The sequence below is a fragment of the Lynx rufus genome, unplaced genomic scaffold (genome assembly GCF_022079265.1).
Source record: "Lynx rufus isolate CCGP_SWC_20201006 ecotype Redwood Valley unplaced genomic scaffold, mLynRuf1.p SCAF_4, whole genome shotgun sequence".
Lineage (NCBI taxonomy): Eukaryota > Metazoa > Chordata > Mammalia > Carnivora > Felidae > Lynx > Lynx rufus.
The window spans coordinates 104776065-104797550 of NW_025814856.1; the positions used below are offsets into that span (position 1 = coordinate 104776065).

At 38.8% G+C, this 21486-nt stretch overlaps 1 pseudogene; it reads left to right on the forward strand.

Moving 5' to 3' along the window:
* Positions 1–17773: 17773 nt before the first annotated feature.
* On the forward strand, positions 17774–18518 carry LOC124524665 (40S ribosomal protein S3-like; annotated as a pseudogene).
* The last annotated feature ends 2968 nt before the right edge of the window (positions 18519–21486 follow it).

Below are 21486 nucleotides of genomic sequence, written 5' to 3' on the forward strand. Positions count from 1 at the left end.
CTGACTTATCCCAATTAACCCTTGCTAATCAAAATCAACCACCCAAGCTACTAGAGTAATAGAGTTTTCTTCCCTTGAAATTATGACTTCTAGGTCAGTAAAACCACAGTTTCAGAGTAACTTGTTGCAGGTAAATTGCAGGTAAGTCATAATTTTACTAGTAGATAACTAGGGAAAATAGTAAGAAAACCATGCTGTATTATCTTTCACCACTGTGCTTTAAGATCAATTCAGAGTGGGACTAAAGTGTTAACAACTCACTACGTTGGAATGTTGATAGCATTTTATACAGAGCCATCTGTAAACTAGGCTCAAGTAGGCCTTAGTTAATTGGTCATAGAGAATGCTACATACCATAGGTTCAGGTTGAGAGGGGAGTATAGAACATGGATATGCAATTTACATATTCAGGACCTGCTCAAATCCATCTGGTGGTGGTTTCCATTTGATGATGAAATGCTACTGTGCGTATTCAATCTGATAGCTTTGTTGATCAGTTAAGACCCAGTTCATGATGGATAACTGAGGTAGCATGGTAATTTGCTTCAAGCACCAACAGATCTGCTAAGTTATCCATCTTAGTTGAAGAACAATTCGTGAGGCAGCCCAGACCTGTTGCAGGACCCTGCCCAAAACTAGCAACTTTTCAAGTTGCTCAGTAAATGGATCAGAGTAGCACACAGATGAGGTAAATGTTGACTCCAGGATCCAAAGAGGCACACATAGTAGAAATCATCTTTGTGATAAAAGGAACCAAATGCAGTAATCTGTTCTTCTCTTTGAAAGAGCTATCTCAGGGCACCTGGGTGGCTCAGTCGGTTAAGCATCCAACTTCGGCTCAGGTCATGACCTCATGTTTGTGAGTTCAAGCCCCACATTGGGCTCTGTGCTGACAGCTCAGGGTCTGGAGCCTGCTTCAGATTCTGTATCTCCCTCTCTCTCTGCCCCTCCTCCGTTCATGCTCTATCTCTGTCTCAAAAATAAATAAACGTTAAAAAAATAATACAATAAACATTAAAAAAAGGCTATTTTGACATGTCCCAGACCCAGACTACTGGAACCCTAGAAATTTTACTAAGGTGGCAGAAACCTGATTTTTGGTCAGATTCACTTCCCAACATATCTGGCATATAATTATTTTACCTATGTCCTAACTAGTTACTTCTTTCTTAGCCCAATCAGCATGATACCATCCATGTAATTGCCCAACATAAATTTCTGTGGAAAAAAGAGATGATCAAGTACCTGTAATAGGGCTGCAGAGTTGATGTATCCATAAGGTAAGACAGTCAAGGTGTGTTACTCATCTACAGAAAGCAAACTACTTTTGTTGGTCTTTAATAACATCTATAAATATAAAAGCATTCACTAGTCCAAAGTTAAAGTGCCAACAGATTTGGTCCGTAGTGAGAATGCTTTTCCCGGCTTGCAGATGGAGGCCATCCTCACTTGGCAGAGAGAGTGAGCAAACTCTGGCCTCTCTTTTTCTTATAAGGACACTAATCCTGTCATTGGGGCTCCACCCTCATGATCTCATCTAAACCTAATTACCTCTCAAAGCCCCCATCTCCAAATACTATCACATCCGAGGGTAGGGCTTCAACATATAAACTGGGGGAGCATACAAACGTTCAGTCCATAATAGCTAGCAAACCTTCAAGGTGTAGATAATTTCTATGCTATTAAATTTGAACCATAACTTTGGAAAAGGAACCTTCCAAATTCACATTTCAAATCAAGCATTAACCTCATAATAAAACTTAATAAGAATAATCCATCCATGTTTTCTTTAATCCCAGCCAGTCTAATTACAACAGTTTTATCCAAGAACTATAAGATCTCTCAAAATGTGGGGCTCTAGTGAAATATTATGAGTTAAAATTACTTAATTTAGAAACTGTTCATAGACTTTCACTTCCAAGATTGGCAGACTAGGTTATTCAGACAATCCAGACTATCTTTTTTCTTTTCAAAGACATTAGTGTGGAGCATTGAATAAAGTCCACTGAAAATTCATGAATACCTGAAACCTCAGAATATGAACTTATTTGGACTTAGGGTCATTGCAGAGGTAATTAGTTAAGGTCAGACTTGATTAGGATAGGCCCTAAATCCAATGACTAATTTTTTTTTAAGAAAAGAAGGGAAGACACAGACACACAAAGAAGTCCATGTGAAGACAGAGACAGAGATTGGAGTTATGCTACCGCAAGCCCAGCAACACCAGGAGCCACTAGGAACTGGGAGAGGCAGGGAAAGAATCTCTCCTAGAGTTTTTGGAGGAAGTGTGCCCCTGTCAACCTCGTGATTTCAGATTTCTGACCCCCAGAACAGTGAGAAAATAAATTCCTACTGTTTTAAGCCACTAATTTTAATTATTTTTATGGTAAACTTTGAAAACTAAGACAGATTTTGGTACCAGAAGTGAGTTGCCTCTGTAACAAATACCTAAAAAAAGAAGAAATGCCCTTGGAATTGGGTATGGGTAGAGGCTAAAAGAATTTTGAAGTGCATGATAGAAAAATCCTAGATTGCCTTGAAGACACAGTTGACAGAAGTATGGACATCAAAGGCAATTCTGATGAGGGTTCAAATGGAAGTGAGGAGCATGGTAGAGAAGGCTTCTGTCATCTTAGAGAATACAAACAGAATATTGGTAGAAATATGTATATTAAAGGTGTTTCTGGTAACAGAGAAATGAGGAACATGTTATTGGACATTGGAGGAAAGATGATCCTTGTTGGATATAAAGTAGAACTTGTCAATGATGAATTTGGATATTTAGCTGAGGAGATTGCCAAGTAAAGTGTTGAAGGTACAGCCTTGTTTGTCCTAGATACTTATAGTAAAACACAAGAGGAAAAGAATAAAGAAGAACTGTTAAGCAAAATGGAGATAGTGCAAGACATATACTCCATAGAGAGCATCCAAGATCCATGAAATCGAAGTCCTAGAGATGACTAGGAGATTAGGGGGAAAAAATTGGAGGTATAATAACAAAGACTGTTTCAAATCTTATATAAGGTATCAAACTAAAGAGTCAAGACTCTCTTTAAGTACCATATAGAAGAAAAGAAAACCAGACCTAAATACATTGCTGATGAGAGTATAAATTGGTGCTACATTTTGAAAATCTGCTTGCCTTTTTGTACTAAAGTTGAATATTTGAATACTATGTGATACAGTAATTTCACTCTGAGATAACCCAACAGTGATGTGTGCTTATGTGCACCAAGAGACATAAACAAGAATGCATATAGAATAATTATTTAGAATAACCTTGAACTGGAAAGAGCAAAAATATTTATCAAGGGCAAATGAATAAGTAAATGTAGTACATTCAAGCATGTGCTTCCACACTGCAAATGAACTACAAATAGACACAACATAAATGATTCTCACACACCAAAAAAATATTAGTCAAAGAAACCAGAAATAAAACAAAACATACTGTGTGAGTCCATTTATGTAAAATGTAAAGACAGTATTAGACTCAGGATAATGACTAACTTTATAGGAACTGGCAGTATGAATTGAGGGGGCTCAAGAGAGACTTCTTTGGTCTTGGCATGGTGTTTAGAAAGCCGTTTGCTTCTTGATGATCCTTTGATCTTTATTTATTTTTCACTTTTCTCTGTTATATTTTCCATTAATTTTTTTAAATGAATTGTATAGATTTAGAAACAACAATGTTAGGGAATTGTCTTATGATTTTTTACTTAAAGATCTGATGGATTAAAAAAGAACAGAAGGTATTTATGCATTTTTGTTTGTTTGAAAGCTTCTCCACCTTTTGAGTTGATGACATGAAACCTGTCTCTAACTAACCTTATTTGTCTCTCTAACATCCAGTATTGTACATTTTATGATGTTGCTTCACTGATGCTGTCTTTGCCCATCTGCTCTGCTTTCTTGGGACTTGCCCCTTGTGAAACACAGCTCCTAAGACTGCCATTCATATGCACTGAAAAATAATTAAATACATTAGCTTGTCTAACAGAAATGTCTAATAAATAGCTATTATAGCAAATATTGAAGTACTCACCTCTCAATTTTATCTTCATACAGAACAAATACTGATAACATTTCATAGTATCATGTTAGTTTTTTTTTTAATAATTTATTGTCAAGTTAGCTAACATGCAATATAGTCTTGGCTTCAGGAGTAGAACCCAGTGATTCATCACTTACATATAATATCCAGTGGTCATACCTCCTCAATGCCCATCACTCATTTTCCCCATGGCCCCAAACCCCCACCCCCATCAACCCTCAGTTTGTTCGCTGTATTTAAAAGTCTCTTATGGTTTGCCTCCCTCTCTGTTTGTAACTTATTTTTCCTTCCCTTCCTCTATGGTCTTCTGTTAAGTTTCTCAAATCCCATATATGAGTGAAAACATATGATATCTGTCTTTCTCTGACTTATTTCACTTAGCATAGTACCCTCTTGTTCTATCCATGTTGTTGCAAATGGCAAGATTTGAATTCTTTGTCATTGCCAAATAGTATTCCAAGGCATATATATACCACGTATTCTTTATCTGTTCATCAGTTGATGGACATCAGGGCTCTTTCCATAATTTGGCTATTGTTGATAGTGCTGCTATAAACATTGGGGTGCGTGTGCCCCTTTGAAACAGCACTTCTGTATCCTTTGGGTAAATACCTAGTAGTGCACTTGCTGGGTCATAGAGTAGTTCTATTTTTAATTTTTTGAGGAACTTCCATACTGTTTTCCAGAGTGGCAATTCACATTCCAACCAACAGTACAAGAGGGTTCCCAATTCCTCTGCATCCTCACCAATATCTTTTGTTTCCTGAGTTGTTAATTTTTTGCCATTCTGACAGGTGTGAGGTGGTATCTCATTGTGGTTTTGACTTGTATTTCCCTGGTGATGAGTGATGTTCAGCATCTTTTCTTTTTCTTTTCTTAAACATTTTTATTTATTTTTGAGAGACAGAGAATGAGCAGAGGAGAGGCAGAGAGAGAGGAAGACACAGAATCTGAAGCAGGCTTCAGGCTCTGAGCTGTCAGCACAGAGCCCGATGCAGGGCTCGAACCCATCAACTGTGAGATCATGACCTGAGCTGAAGTTAGACGCTCGACCAACTGAGCCACGCAGGCGCCCCTTTCAGCATCTTTTCATGTGTCTGTTTGCCATCTGGATGTCTTTTTTGGAAAACTGTCTATTCATGTCTTCTGCCCATTTCTTCACTGGATTATTTGGTTTTTGGGTGTTGAGTTTGGTAAATTCTTTATAGATTGTTGATACTAACCTTTTATATGATATGTCATTTGCAAATATCTTCTCCCATTTTGTTGGTTCCCTTTTAGTTTTGTTGATTGTTTCCTTTGCTGTGCAGAAGCTTTTTATCTTGATGGGGTCTCAATAGTTCATTTTTGCTTTTGTTTCCCTTGCCTTCAGAGATATGTCAAGTAAGAAGTTGCTGAGGCCAAAGTCAAAGAGGTTGCTTTTTTTCTCCTCTAGAGTTTTGATGGCTTCCTATCTCACACTTAGGTCTTTCATCCATTTTGAGTTTATTTTTATGTGTGATGTAAGAAAGTGGTCTGGGTTCATTCTTCCGAATATTGCTGTCCAGTTTTCCCAATCCCATTTGCTGAAGAGATGTCTTTATTCCATTGGATACTCTTTGCTGCTTTGTTGAAGATTAGTTGGCCATATATTTGTGGGTCCATTTCTGGGTTCTCTATTCTATTGCATTGATCTGAGTGTCTGTTTTTATGTCAATACCGTAGTGTCTTGATGACTACAGATTTGTAGTACAGGCTAAAGTCCGGAATTGTGATGCTTCCAGCTTTGGTTTTCTTTTTCAACATTACTTTGGCTATTCGGGGTCTTTTGTGGCTCCATACATATTTTAGGATTGTTTGTTCTAGCTCTGTGAGGAATGCTGGTGCTATTTTGATTGGGATTGCATTGAACGCATAGATTTCTTTGTGTAGTATCAATATTTTAACAATATTTGTTCTTCCGATCTATGAGCATGGAATTTTTTTCCATGTCTTTGTGGAAAATGCAACCAGTTTCTGTACATTGATTTTATATCCTGCGACTTTGCTGAATTCGTGTTATCAGTTCTAGCAGTCTTTGGTGGAGTCGTTCAGGTTTTTTGTGTGGAATATCATGTCAGCAAAAAAGTGAAAATTTGACTTCTTTGCAAATTTGGATGCCTTTTATTTCATTTTGTTGTCTGATTTCTGGGGCCTAGGACTTCCAACACTGTTAAACAACAGTGGTGAGAGTGGACATCCCTGTCGTGTTCCTGATCTCAGGGGGAAAGCTCTCAGTTTTTTTCCCATTGAGGATGACATTAGGGATGGGTCTTTCATATATGGCTTTTATGATGTTAAGGTGTGTTCCTTCTATCCCAACTTCTTGAGGGTTTTAATCAAGAAAGGATGCTGTATTTTGTTAGCAGTGACAGAATCATATGGTTCTTATCCTTTCTTCTATTATGTGATATATAACGATTGATTTGTGAATATTGAGCCAGCTCCGCAGCCCAGGAATGAATCCCACTTGATCATGGTGAATAATTCTTTTAATATACTGTTGCACTTGATTTGCTAGTATCTTGTTGAGAATTTTTGCAGCCATGTTCATCAGGGATATTGGCCTGTAATTCTCCTTTTTAGTGGGGTCTTTGGTTTGGGAATCAAGGTAATGCTGGCTTCATAGAATGAGTCTGGAAACTTTCCTTCTGTTTCTATTTTTTAGAATAGCTTGAGAAGAATAGGTATTAACTCTGTTTTAAATGTCTGGTAGAATTCCCCTGGGAAGCCATCTGGCCCAGGACTCTTATTTTTTGGGAGATATTTGGTAACTGATTCAAGTTCTTCGCTGGTTATCTGTTCAAATTTTCTATTTTTTCCCTTTTGAGGTTTGGTAGTGTGTGGGTGTCTAGGAATATGTCCATTTCTTCCAGATTGTTCATTTTGCTAGCATAAAACTTTTCATAGTATTCTCTAATAATTGTTTTATTTGGTGGTGTTGGTTATGATCTCTGCTCTTTCATTCATTATTTTAGCTATCTGGGTCCTCTCTCTCTCTCTTTATTTTTTTTATTTTTGAGAAGCCTGGCTAGGAGGTTATCAATTTTTTTTATTCTTTTTCAAAAAAATTAGCTCTTAGATTCATTGATCTGTTCTACTGGGTTTTTGTTTTGTTTTGTTTTTGGGTTTTTTTTGGATTCTATATTGTTTAAATAAACACTCTTTATGCTCTAATCTTTAGTATTTTTGTTCTTCTGCTGGCTTTGGGCTTTTTTTTTTTTGCTACGGCTTTTCTAGTTCCTGTAAATATGAGGTTAGGTTCTGTATTTGAGACCTTTCTTGCTTCTTGAGATAGGCCCGGATTGCAATGTATTTTCCTCTTATGACTGCCTTTGCAGCATCCTACGGGGTTTGGATTGTCGTGTTTTCATTTTCATTTGTTTCCATATATTTTTTAATTTCTTCTTTAATTTCCTGGCTCACCCATTCATTCTTTAACGGATGTTCTTTAACCTTTATATATTTGGGCTTTCCAAATTTTTTCTTGTAGTTGATTTCAAGTTTCATAGAATTGTGATCTGAAAATATGCATGGTATGATCTCAATCCTTTTATATTTGTGTGTTTTTTAAATTTACATCCAAGTTAGTTAGCATATAGTGCAATAATGATTTCAGGTCTGGAATCCAGTGATTCATCCCCTACATATAACTCCCACTACTCGTCCCAACGAGTGTCTTCCTTAATGACCCTTGCCCATTTAGCCCATCCCACAATCCTTTTATGTTTGTTGAGGGCTGTTTTGTGACCCAGTATTTGATCTATTTTGGAGAATGTTCCATGTGCACTCAAGAAGAATGTGTATTCTGCTGCTTTTGGATGAAAAGTTCTGAATATATATGCTAAGTCCATCTGGTCGAATGTGTCATTCAGAGCCATTGTTTCCTTATTGATTTTCTGCCTAGATTATCTATCCATTGTTTAAATGAAGTATTAAATCCCCTATAATCACTGTACTATTATCTATACATTTATTTATGTTTGTGATTAATTGACTTATATTTTGGGGTATTTCCACTGGGGGCATAGACATTTACAATCATTACCTCTTCTTGATAGATAGACCCCTTAATTATGATATAATGCCCTTCTTCATCTCTTGTTACAGTTTTGTTCTGAAATCTAGTGTGTCTGATATAAGTATGGCTACTCTGGCTTTCTTTTGACATCCAGTAGCATGATAGATGGTTCTCCATCCCCTCACTTTCAATCTGCAGGTGTCCTCAGGTATAAAATGAGTCTCTCATAGGCAGAATATAGATGGATCTTGTTTTTTTTTCAGTCCATTCTGATACCCTATATCTTTTGATTGGGGCATTTAATCCATTTACGTTCAGAGTGATTATTGAAAGATATGGATTTAGTGTCTTGTGTTATCTGTAGGTTTCATGATTGTGGTGATGTCTCTGGTCCTTTGTAGTCTTTGCTGCTTTCCACTCACGGAGTCCCTGTTAGGATCTTCTGTAGGGATGGTTTGGTGGTCATGAACTCCTTTAGTTTTTGTTTGTCTGGGATAGCCTTTATCTCTCCTTCTATTCTGAATGACAGCCTTGCTGGATAAAGGATTCTTGGCTGCATATTTTTCCTATTCAGCACATTGAATATTTCCTGCCACTCTCTTCTGGCCTGCCAAATTTCAGTGGACAGGTCTGCTACTACCCTTATGTATCTAACCTTGTAGTTTAGGGCCTGTTTGTCCCTAGTTGCTTTCAGAATTCTCTTTATCTTTGTATTTTGCCAGTTCCCCTATGATATGTCATGGTGTCAACTTGTTTTTATTGATTTTGAAGGGAGTTCTCTATGCCTCCTGGACTTGGATATCTGTTTCCTTCCCCAGGTTAGGGAAGTTCTCAGCTATAATTTGTTCAAATAAACTTTCTGCCACTTTCTCTCCCTCTTCTTCTTCTTCTGGAACTCCTTTGATGTGGATATTATTTTGTTTCATTGAATCACTTTGGTCTCTAATTCTCTCCTCATTGTCTAGTAATTTCTTTTCCCTCTTTTTTTCCCACTTCATCATTTCCCATAATTGTATCTTCTATTTCACCTATTGTCTCCTCTGCTTCTTCTATCCTTGCTGTCACTGCATCTAGTTTATTTTGCACCTCACTTACAACATTTCTGAATTCGTGACTGTTTCTTAGGTCCTTGTTCTCTGCAGCAATAGGTTCTCTGCTGTCTTCTATGCTTTTTTCAAGCACAGATTTTGTCTTATGACTATTATTCTAAATTCTTGTTCAGACATATTGCTTATATCTTTTTTGAGCAATTCTCTGGCTGTCATTTCTTCCTGGAATTTTTTTTGAGGAGAATTCTTCCATTTCATCATTTTGGTTAGGTTTCTGTCTTTTATGTGTTTTAATAGCTTGTTATGTGTCCTGCACCTGTGAGTACTACTATATTAAAAAGAGACCATACACTGTCCAGGGCTTGGCACTTCAGGAAGTACTTTTGGAGTGTGTTGCATGCACTCTGTTGTTGCGTCTTTAGCTGTTCTATCCCGCTGCTCATGGTGGTGTGTTGCAGACTTTGAGTTTGGAGTTCTCTCTTGTCCAACAAGAGAGCGGATGCAGAATTGAATACGAGAGAGGCTAATGTCCAGGAGGAGACAAGAGCCCTGAGTAAGGGTCCTTGCTCTGTATTTATTAGGATCAGAAGGCTTTCAAACATGATGGATGTGCAGAAAGAGACAATAAAACGGTGATCATTAACTCATGTTTGTGAGAGAAAGGGGTTTTCTAAGATATGTGGTGTTAGGGGTTTGGGTCAATACAAAACAAAATTCTGGTGCTGAGCAGATGGCTGTTTACAGCAGGCACCAGGTGCTGTGTCTGTTTATCCTAACTTAGATAAGATGGATAGAGCATGCTGCCTCAGGGTCAACAAGGCACTTTTTTTTTTTTTTAATTAGCTCTAGGCAATTTTACCCTGCTTTGGAGGTCTTTCTCACTGTTTACCTTTCAGCTCTGCTGGGGGCGCTTCTGCTCTGTGCTCTGTTTACCTATTCTCAGACGCTTTTGTCCTGTGGAAGCAGTTTCGTGCTCTTTGCTTTGTTCTATGCTGGGGGCACTTTAGCCCTGTGGCTGCTTTCTGCTCTAGCTCTGTTAACCCATTGGTGCAAGCTTGGGAATTCCTAAACTTATTCCCCACAGTGGTGGATTTTTTGGACCTTCTACCAGGTGTGCTTTGATTTGTTCCTTGAAGAAACCATACAAAACCACAGGGCAGTTGTCTGTTGGTGCCTGGAACTAGAGGCTGTGCTGGTCTGAGAGGCTGTTTGGTTCAGTCAGTGTCAGTCTCAATCCATAGATAAGCAGTTACCAGCTATGGAGGGGCATGGTTTGGTGTAAGTGTGTCCCACCTCCACTGAGGGCTGCTGTCCTGTTCCCTGAAACCCCACCATGTTTGTGACAGGGAGAAAAATGGTGACACCCCAATCTCTCCTCCCCAGACCTGGTGTCTCAAACCACACTGTTCAGGTAGCACTCACAGTGTAGTGCCAGCAGGCAGCTTGCCCTGTTCCACAGTCTCCTGTGCCTCTTCAGCACTGGGCTAGGATTCAAAACCTGATGTCTTAAAGGATTCTGCTCCATGACCTGTCTGGGGTATTGCCACTCTGCCCAGATGACAAAGGGCCTCTGGCTGGTGCTTAGAGAGTCTTTTGTCCTTGGAGTATACCCTCTTCCCACAGTACTCAAGGGAGGGGACTGTTTTCTCCCAGTGTGCCCCTGAGATCACCACGGCATACCTGTGCTAGGTCCCCTTCCCCACCGCGGGCACCTGCACATGGCCCACTCCAGTCCACAGAAAATTGCACACCCCTGAAAACTCCGATCTTTATCTCCTAAGGCTGTTTGGAAAGTAGAAACTGACTCTCTCCATATTTTTTGTTCCCTAGTCCATGGTCTGAAGAGTTTTTTCTCTTGTCCAAATAAAATACAGTTCCACAGCTTCTCTTTCTCTTCCTCTTGTCTCTCCACAGATGGGGTCCCCTCCTGTCCGTGCCCAGAACCACCAGTTTTATCTCTCCCAATTCATGAACACGCACCTCTGTCCCGCCAAGCTGTCTCTTTCCACCTGTGGAGATTTTTCTGCCACTCCGCAGCCTGCATTCCCGGGCGTTCCAAGTGTTCTGACCTCAATACAGCTGTGTTTGAGGGAGGAGGGAAATTGTGGTTCCCTTACTTCTCTGCCATCTTAACTCCTGGTGTCATGTGAGTTTTAAAAAAAAGCCATGTTACTATGTGAATGAACCATGAAAACATTGCTTGATAAAATAATCCAGACACATGAGATAACACATTTTTTATTCCATTTATATGAAATACCTAGAATAGGCAAATCCATAGAGACATAAAGTAAATTGGTGATTGTGAAGACTAGGAATAGGGGAAATGAGGAGTAACTACTATTGGGTATGAGGTTTCTTTGTGGAGTAATGTAAATGTTCTAGAATTATATAGTGGTGGATGGTTGTACAACTTTTGAATATGCTAAAAATTGCTGAATTTTACACCAGAAAGGGTGAGTTTTATGGGGTGTGAATTATATCTCAATAAAGCTGTTATAAAAACTCAGCCCTGAGCTAAGCGCCTTTTTTAAAAAAGGTAATCTTGTTATATCTAGAAAGATGACTGACTGGCTAGGGTACAAAGATAAGCTGATAGTTTATTTTCATGGTACTCTTTTGTGCATTTAAAATTTTTTTTACTGTGCATACATACTATCTGTGAAAGTTAACTTAAAATATTTTTACTATTATGTATTCATTAAATATGTAGAAAGTTTTTATTCATGTAATACTATAGTAGATCCTTGCTGCCTAAATTCTTAAAGAAAATCCTATGGTCAGTATGTTTGAAAAGAATGATTATCAATGAACCCTTTATTACAAAACATAAAATGATCTTAGAATTTCTTAGACCTTCAAAGTTGCAGTTGGGAATTCTGATTTGAATCTGATTCCTATTCCTTTGTCTATATTCTCTCCTTTCTCTATGAGAACATTAAGAATTCTCCTGAAGTTCAGAAATTTAAGCACAATCTTTTCTTCATCAATATTGCTTTCTCTTGAATATCTCTGAAAATATTAATTATGGCAAAATAAAATGATCCATGGGCTTTCTGGGATCATAAATGACAGCTAGCTTCTGGCTTCTTCTGGCTACAACCCAGCTCAGTATTTCTTATTTCCATCTTAGCATTCTATCATAACAAATACTTTTTACCAAACACTGGCCTTCAACTGGCACCTTATTCCATGTGATTACATGTGGTAATATAAGTAACTCTTTTACCATGCATGCCTGGGAATACTGATGTCTTATTTTCCACTGGTAATAAAATCATCACTGTTGGGGTGGCTGGGTGACTCAGTTAAGTGTCCACTCTTGATTTTGGCTCAGGTCATGATAGGGTCGTGGGATCAAGCCCCACATTGAGCTTTGCACTGACAGTGCAGAGTTGGCTTGGGATTCTGTCTCTCCCTATCACACATTCCACTCTGCCCATCCCACGGTCATATGCATGTGCTTTCTCTGTCTCTCAAAATAAATAAATACACATTTTAAAAAAATTATCACTGTCTTTTGACCCACACCACTTCAAATAATAAATCTTAGATTCCCATTTTGAGGTTTTATTTCTTTCTTTTCTGAACATCTTAAGATTTTAGTAGAGGAAATAGAAACCAGTCTAGGTATGTTACTCTGAAAAGAAATTTGGTGCATACAAAATCATTTGAAAGCCTGGAAGAATGAAAGTCAGGGATCCAATGAGACTTTTAGTTTGAAGATCATACAATTGTAGCTGTGATGTAGAAGTGAGAAATTGAGTGCAATTATTGCCACTAACCTTTTTCCAGAACTGCTGCTCCACTGTAAGTTTATCCCTTTAAAGCTGGTGAGTAGATTCTGCCAGAATGTGAATGGAGCTTGTTTTGGTGCTTCTACAGCTAACAGAAGATGACCTCTGCCTCCCTTTTACCTTCTAAATCTCATGATGTATGTAGGAGCCCTGATATTTCTGAATTATAGAACTGTTTTAAAGGTTTTTAAAAGTTTAGTTCCTTTCATGTTGTTAGATTTAATATTTAATTAATATTTTATACTTTAATACTTATACTTTTTTAAGTATAATACTTTTATACTTAAATACTTTAATATTTAATTAATCTTGTTTGCTCATATGTCTGTATACATAGATTGCATGGTATTGGTAGCCAGAATTTATATACCTTGCCTAAATAAGAAGCCCTGTTCACCTGGAAAATAGATAATGGATACAAGTTCTGTTTATAGATGTCTTTGCTCTTATGATTATAGTGGGTGGGAAGAAGTTTGGTGGTACAGGGAAGGTGCATGTGAATGAGTAGGCTGTCCTTTATGGTTTATTAGTAGTTTATAATGCTGAATTTTTCCCTTTCTTTTGGCAGTTGACAGTGGACTCACTATCTTTCTTTCTCTTATAAACCTGGTACCCATTCTGAAAATTTCTGGAGTCAGACTTCCTGCTTAATAGAACTGAACTTGAACTTTTATTCTGGAGAGAAACATTGTTTTCAGCTTCTCTGGAAACAGGATCGCTGTGTGGTTTTTTTCCTTTTAATGAATTATCCAACCGGTTGTCTGTCTTAGCCCTCTTCAAAGGCCTCATTATCTCTCATCTGAGGGTTATACAGACACTTTTAAGGAAAATCTCACTTCAGTAACTCCTTTCTTTCACCTGGGTGAAATTATTAGCTCCTTAGTTTGGTGAATTTTTTTGGCAATCAGAGCCTACCTTTCCATAACTGTCAAAATCCCTTGATAACCCTCAAAAGTTTGTGACACTCCTCCTGGGTTTACAACAATACTATGGTTTAATGGCCTTATTTCGGTTTTTATGTTTATTCTGTGATTTCAGTGAAATTTGGGGAGGGTACAAAGGCAATTCACATGTTCTACTACCTTTTGTGAATCAGATCTATTATCCTTAGATTTATAACAAACAGTTTTGTATTTTCCTGGCTTCTTAACAAAATAGTCAGGGTCAATAACCTCTTCCAAACCAAATAAGACAATTCAATTTTTGTTTTCATTTTTCTTATTTTACACTCCCCACACACCAATTTCTTTACCACCAATTCTCTTGGGTTTGGTTATAATCTTTAAAAATTATGACTCTTCTGGTTACCTATCCTTGCTTAATACTTGTATTAAATTCCACAATTTCATTGTCAATAATTATTAATATTTAATTACAACTTTTATTTTCCTTTTCTTTTACATCATTATTTGCATTGTATGTCACCCTAGTTCTTGGATTTTTTTTACCATTTTTTTGCAGTAATTTTGGAAATAGAGTCCTTTGTCATCGTCTTCTCAACACCATTTAACTAGAGTAGTTATTATTATCATCTCCAGATTCTAAATGAAGAATCAGAGGCTTGGGGTGCCTGGTGGGCTTAGTTGTTTGAGTGCCTAACTCTTGATTTCAGCTCAGGTCATGATCCTAGGGTCATGGGATCAAGCCCCCTGCATTGGACTCCATGCTGAGTGTGGAGCCTGCTTAAGATTCTCTCTCTCCCTCTACTCCTCTCCCCTGCTCATGCTCTGTCTCTCTCTCAAATAAATTAATAACAAAGAAAGAAAGAAAGAAAAAAGAAAGAAGAAAGAAAGAAAGAATCGGAGGCGTTCCAGTGGCTTATTCACATAAGCATCCAACTTTGGCCCAGGTCATGATCTCACTGTTCATGAGTTAGAGCCCTGCGTTGGGCTCTGTGCTGACAGATCAGAGGCTGGAGCCTGTTTCGGACTCTGTGCCTCCCTTTCTCTCTCTGCCCCTCCCTTCCTTGCTGTCTGTCTCTCTGTGTGTCTCTCTCTCTCTCAAAAATAAATAAACATTAAAAAAATAAAAAATAATTAAAAAAAAGAAAGAATTAGAAGTTCAAAGAGATCAAGTTGACTTTTTAAAGGTAACACAGAAATTCAGTGGCAAAGCTTGGACTGAAATTCAGGTCTCCATATTTGCTGTTTGCTGTCTTTTGTTTTCCTGTTTGTTCCTCTTTCATACAGAAAGTGTCACATAACACTTTGCTGCTTACTTCACCACCTTTTGTAGGAGTAGTTTGAAGGACCATTTTTACATATAAATCTGATTTATATAATTATTGTTGATGGCACTTACACAGTCATGTTCAGCTTGATTAGTTGAAGATCACTGTGAACATTAAGAATATGCTTTGACAAAATACTACATTAAGGCTGTCTGTGATTGTAACTATTATGAAATAATTATTCTTATAATATGCATACTAATGCATGAATATCTCGAATTGAACATAGAACAAAACGAAAAACATGATGGATTATGTAACACAGGTATTTTAACAAGATGGCATATCATGTGAAGATTCAAATTTGTTAGATTTAAGGCCAACAGTAATTTACAATGTGTGCCTTTAAGACATAGAGAAAAATATTATAGATGTTAATGTAGCAGCTCATAAACAATAAAGATTCTTTATGTACAAAAAATAATAGCAAAGCAATATCCCTTATGAACATAATGCAAAAATACTCAACAAAATACTAGCAAAACTGAATCCAGTAACATATACACCATGACTAAATGGAATTTATGCCAGTAATGTAAGGTTGGTTCAACATATGAAAATCAATCAATGTACTATGCCATACTGATAAAATTACAAAAGTATAAAAAACACATGATTGTTTCAATAGATACAGAGAAAGCATTAAAAAAAACTCAAAACTCTTTCAAAATGAAAACAGTCAGTAAACTAGTGACAGAAAAGTTCTTCCATGTGATAAAGGGCATCTATGAAAACCCACAGCTAACATCAGACTCAATAGTGAAAGACTAAAAGCTTTCTTCCTAAGATCAAGAACAAGACACAGAAGTGCACTCTCACTAATTTAAATTTTTTTTTTTTGATGTTTATTTTTGAGAGAGAGACAGACAGACAGACAGAGCCTGAGCAGGGGAGGGGTAGAGACAGAGGGAGACACAGAATCTGAAGTAGGCTCCAGGCTCTGAGTTGTCAGCACAGAGCCCGATGCAGGGCTCAAACCCATGAACCGTGAGATCATGACCTGAGCTGAAGTCAGACGCTTAACTGACTGAACCACCCAGGTGCCCCGCACCCTCACTACCTTTATTCAACAGTGTACTGGAGGTTCTATTCAGCCCTAAAATTAGGCAAGAAAAAAAAGAAGGCATGAAAAGAAGAAATAATTTATTTCATGTAATTTCCTGGAAGTTGCACATACCTTTTCTGCTAGCATCCCATTGGCAGAACTTAATTATGTAACCACATATAACTTTGAGAAAGTTAGATAATGTAGTATCTATTCTTGAAAAACTTGTGTCTGGTCAAAATTTGGGGCTTTTATTTTTGAAGAAAGGTTAATAGGTATTGGAAAACAAGTAACAGTTTCTTTCACATTTATTAAATGCAAATCAAAAAAGCAATTTGCGGGGCGCCTGGGTGGCGCAGTCGGTTAAGCGTCCGACTTCAGCCAGGTCACGATCTCGCGGTCCGTGAGTTCGAGCCCTGCGTCAGGCTCTGGGCTGATGGCTCGGAGCCTGGAGCCTGTTTCGGATTCTGTGTCTCCCTCTTTCTCTGCCCCTCCCCCGTTCATGCTCTGTCTCTCTCTGTCCCAAAAATAAATAAACGTTGAAAAAAAAAAGCAATTTGCTATTTAAATTTTTTTTCTTTCTCTGTTTCTTTCCTTTTCTTCCTTGTCTTTTTTTTTTCTTTTATCACATGGGTTGCACAGGTTAAAAAGATTGCTAATTTAAGTGCAATGTGGGAGAACCTGGGTGGCTCAGTTGGTTAAGCATCCAACTCTTGATTTTGGCTCAGGTCATGATCTCATGGTTCATGAGATGTAGCCCCAAGTTGGGCTCTGTGCTGACAGCATGAAGCTTGCTTGGACTTCTCTGTCTCTCCTTCTGTCTGTCTCTGCCCCTCCCCTGCTCAACCTCCCCACTCCCAAATAAATAAATAAACTTAAAAAATAAAGTAGTATGGTCCTCTGGGTGGGATCTTGGAACAAAAGAGGACATTACTAGTAAGGCTAGTAAAATCCAAATACATTTTGCAGTTTAATTAATAATATTGTACTAATGTTAATTTCTTAGTTTTATAGATATATAACATGGTGATGCAAGATGTTGACATTAGTGGAAACAGGATGAGAAGTATACACAAACTCAGTATTATTGTTGCATTCTTTCATAAATCTAAAATTACTTAAAAATAAAAAGTTAGGGGTGCCTGGGTGGCTCAGTCAGTTAAGCATCCAACTTTGGCTCAGGTCATGATCTCACAGTTCGTGAGTTCGAGCCCCATCTTGGGCTCTGTGCTGACAGCTCAGAGCCTGGAGCCTGCTTCAGATCTTGTGTCTCCCTTTCTCTCTGCCCCTCCCCTGCTCATGCACTCTCTCTCTCTCTCTCTCTCTCTCTCTCTCTCAAAAATAAATAATAAAACATTTAAAAAAACTAAAAAAGTGAAAAAAAAAGATTGCTAATACTCAATTGTCAGGGGTTTGGAAAGAATTCTTATGCACTCCTGGTGGTAATATATATTACAGCCTGTTTTTAGAGAGCAATTAAGCATTGTTTATTAAATATGAATGTGTTTATATTTTTTTATTCAGAAAATCTATTTCTATCAGCAGTGCACGGTGGCAAGATGGTGATGAACGTTTCCAAGAAGAGGAAGTCTATGGCAGATGGCATCTTTAAAGCTGAACTGAATGAGTTTCTCACTCAGGAGCTGGCTGAACATGGCTACTCTGGGGTTGAGGTCTGAGTTACATTAACCAGGACAGAAATCATTGTCTTGGCCATCAGGACTCAGAGTGTTTCTGGTGAGAAGTGCTGGTGGATCTGGGAATTGACCCCTTGGTTCAGAAGAGGTTTGATTTCCCTGAGGGCAGTGTAGAGTTTTACGCTGAAAAGGTGGCCACAAGAGATCTGTGTCCCAGTGACCAGGCAAAGTCTCTGCTTCACACATTACTAGGAGGCCTTGCTGTTCAGAGGGCCTGCTATGGTGTGCTGTGGTTCATCATGAAGACTGGGGCCAAAGGCTGTGAGGTCGTAGTGTCTGGGACACTTGAAGGACATAGGGCTAAATCCATGATGTTTGTGGATGGCCTAATGATCCACAGTGGGGATCCTGTTAACTACTACATTGACACTGCTGTGTACTGTGTGCTGCTCAGACAGGGTGTACTGGGTATCAAAGTGAATTTCATGATTCCTTGGGACCCAGATGGTGAGATTGGCCCTAAGAAGCTGGCCCTAAGAAGCCCCTGCCTGATCATGTGAGCATTGTAGAACCCAAAGATGAGATACTGCCTACCACCCGCGTCTCAGAACAAAAGGGTGGGAGGCCAGAAAGGCCTGCCATGCTGCAGACAGTACCCACAGCATAACAAGGTTTCCTTGGCAGGTGGATCTGGAATCTGGATTTTGCTCTGTAAAGACCTTTAATAAAATCTTTGAAAAAGAAAAAAAACACAAAAACTACAATCTATTTCTTCGAATTCCTCCTATAGAAACTTGAATGCTAGCTTTTGGAGTGTCTTTCCCTTCTTAGATAATTCAGCATAATTCCTCCCAATGAATCTAGGAGGTTGTTAGAGAGTGGAATGTTTGGTTTTCTAACTTCAGAGTTAAAACAATCCTTATTTTTTTATAAAGTAACTTATTATAAAATAAATAAACATTTATTTATTTATTTATTTATTTATTTATTTATTTATTTAGAGAGCGTGCAACTACAAGTGAGGGAGAGGCAGAGAGAGAGGGAGAAAGGAAGAGAGAGAGAGAGAGAGAGAGAGAGAGAGAGAGTCCTAAGCAGGCTCCAAGCTGTCAGCATAGAGCCCGATGCAGGGCTCAATATCATGAACCTTGAGACATGACCTGAGATGAAACCTAGAGTCAGACACTTAACTTACTGAGCCACCCAGGCACCTCCGTATGGTTGATGTTTGAAGTAGAATGGAAATTAAGTTCCCAGAGTAGAGCTGGTTAAATAATTAAGTTCCTAGGCTTTTAACTCAAGGAGTAACAGGTCTGAAGGCCAATGGAGAATATGAAGGATACGATGCTACCTCTGGATCTGGAGAAAATGAAGTGTGGGAGGCTGAGTGGCCTCCAGCTGAGAGGGCTGCAGGGTAATTTCCCATTTTAGACGAGGAAGTGCATAAATGATCCTTGAAAAGGAAGAGGGATTACTTTGTAGGTTTTAAAATTTTCGAATTTAGTTTGTAAAGCACTGTGGAAACACTTGAGGGGGCACATAGCAGTGGTAGTTTGGGGCAGGGCACTAGAGATTCTTAGAGATTGGAGAAGTTTACACTTTTAGCAGGGATGAGCAACACAGAAAGATGAGGTTGCAATATAATTTGTACAACTACTGTTATGGTGGAATGTCCTGGGGTATTAGAAGTAGTCCAGCCTGGGGCGCCTGGGTGGCGCAGTCGGTTAAGCGTCCGACTTCAGCCAGGTCACGATCTCGCGGTCCGTGAGTTCGAGCCCCGCGTCGGGCTCTGGGCTGATGGCTCAGAGCCTGGAGCCTGTTTCCGATTCTGTGTCTCCCTCTCTCTCTGCCCCTCCCCCGTTCATGCTCTGTCTCTCTCTGTCCCAAAAATAAATAAACATTCAAAAAAAAATTAAAAAAAAAGAAGTAGTCCAGCTTTTGGTAAATTTAACTAGCCATGCTTTCCTAGCCCTCAGCATTTGTGTATGACTTTTCCTTGGTCTGGAACACCTCCATCTCCTTTTCTCCCTTTCTCAGGCCAGTTCAGGCTATGTTTGGATCTATAACTTACTCCAGGAAGCCTTCCCTGAGTGCTTTCTCTCCTTTTAGCATGTGTACTTTTTCCCTGGTAGCCTTTCTCACCATACACAGCGAGTTAAGTTCTGGAGGAGAAAAGACAACTGTCTTGTAGAAGGTCCAGCCCCTACGTAATCATACCATAAATTACACGTCTTTATAGTGAATACTATTTTTTTCAAGTTTAATATTATAAAATTCAATTCCAGTTTACAAAATAATTCAACATGTTTCTTTAAAGAGTAAGTTCCACTACTAATGATTTGACTCCTACACATTTACTTCCCCATGTTACAAACACTGCCACTCCATGTTTATGTGTGGAATACACTAATGAACTGAATTAACTTCATCCAAATCTTTCTCAGCCCTTGATATATAACCTTTGAAAAATATTAATACTATTCAGATTCTAACATTTTAGTATCATTTAAAAAGTATTTAACCTGTATGTAATATGGCATTTGAAACTGTTGAAGAAATAACAAATCCGTTTGTACATGTTGAGCTGTTCTTATGGGTTTAAAAATTCGTCTCAAAAAATAAATTCCCTAGGCAGATGCAAGGCATTATGTCACGTTCATATGGACACACATCCCTAGGTCATACATGATATACTGGTGAAATGGAATATTTCCCGCTAGATGTATTCTTTCTCTTAGTAAAATTGAACTATTTATGTGAAAATAACTGTCCACAGTACACTCGTTGTAATATTAACATAACTAAATCAATGCTTTTTCCCCCTTGTTACATTTGTGATTTTCAAGGCAGCAAAGTCTAATACAATTCTCACACCTCATTTCCCTCTTAGGGAAAATAAAATTTTCTCAAGTTCCAAGATATTTAAAGCGATGCAATTTACAGAAGCAGTAGGTAGAGTGTGGCTCTCGGTATTATTTACGTTTCTTTAGTAGTAACTTAAGTTAGCAACGTCTCTTTTTACGTCCAGTGTACTCTGAGTAACTCCTTACACGACAAAAGCCAGAAACAAAAATTGCCTCCCAAGGATTTGGGCTGGCGGTGAAACCTCAGGGATTTGTGTAGGAAGAGCGGCGCAGGGTCCTGGAGGACTCTCGGCTCCCTCTCGTCACTACTCGGCTCGTCTCGGTTTCCTCTCGGTTCTTGCTCGGCTCTGTTCGGCCCCTCCTCCCACGGGGCGGGGGGTTGGGGAGACAGAGAGAGATAGAGACAGAGAGAGACAAGGAGAGCGGCGGCAAGTTCGGCGCATGCGTTCACGTCTGTGGCTGCTTTTAGGGCAGTGCTTTGCCGTGTATTTTCACTTCCTTCTCTTCAGAGCTGTATCCGGGTCGTTGCTTTCTCTATTGTCTCAGGCAAACGGCCTCGGACTTTGCGAATTCTGGGTGTTTTGTTGCATCTGGTGCAGGCTAATAAAGTTTTTCTTTCTTTTCTTTTATTTTTTTTTCTAACAGTTTTGACGGAGGAAATTTACTGCCCGGGGCTGCTGGGGCCTGAGGGCGCCTCTGACAGGGGAGCCGTGGGAAGGGGCGCGAGCTGCAGGGGCCGGTTCGGCGAGGAGTAGGGGGCGGGGTGGGGGGCGG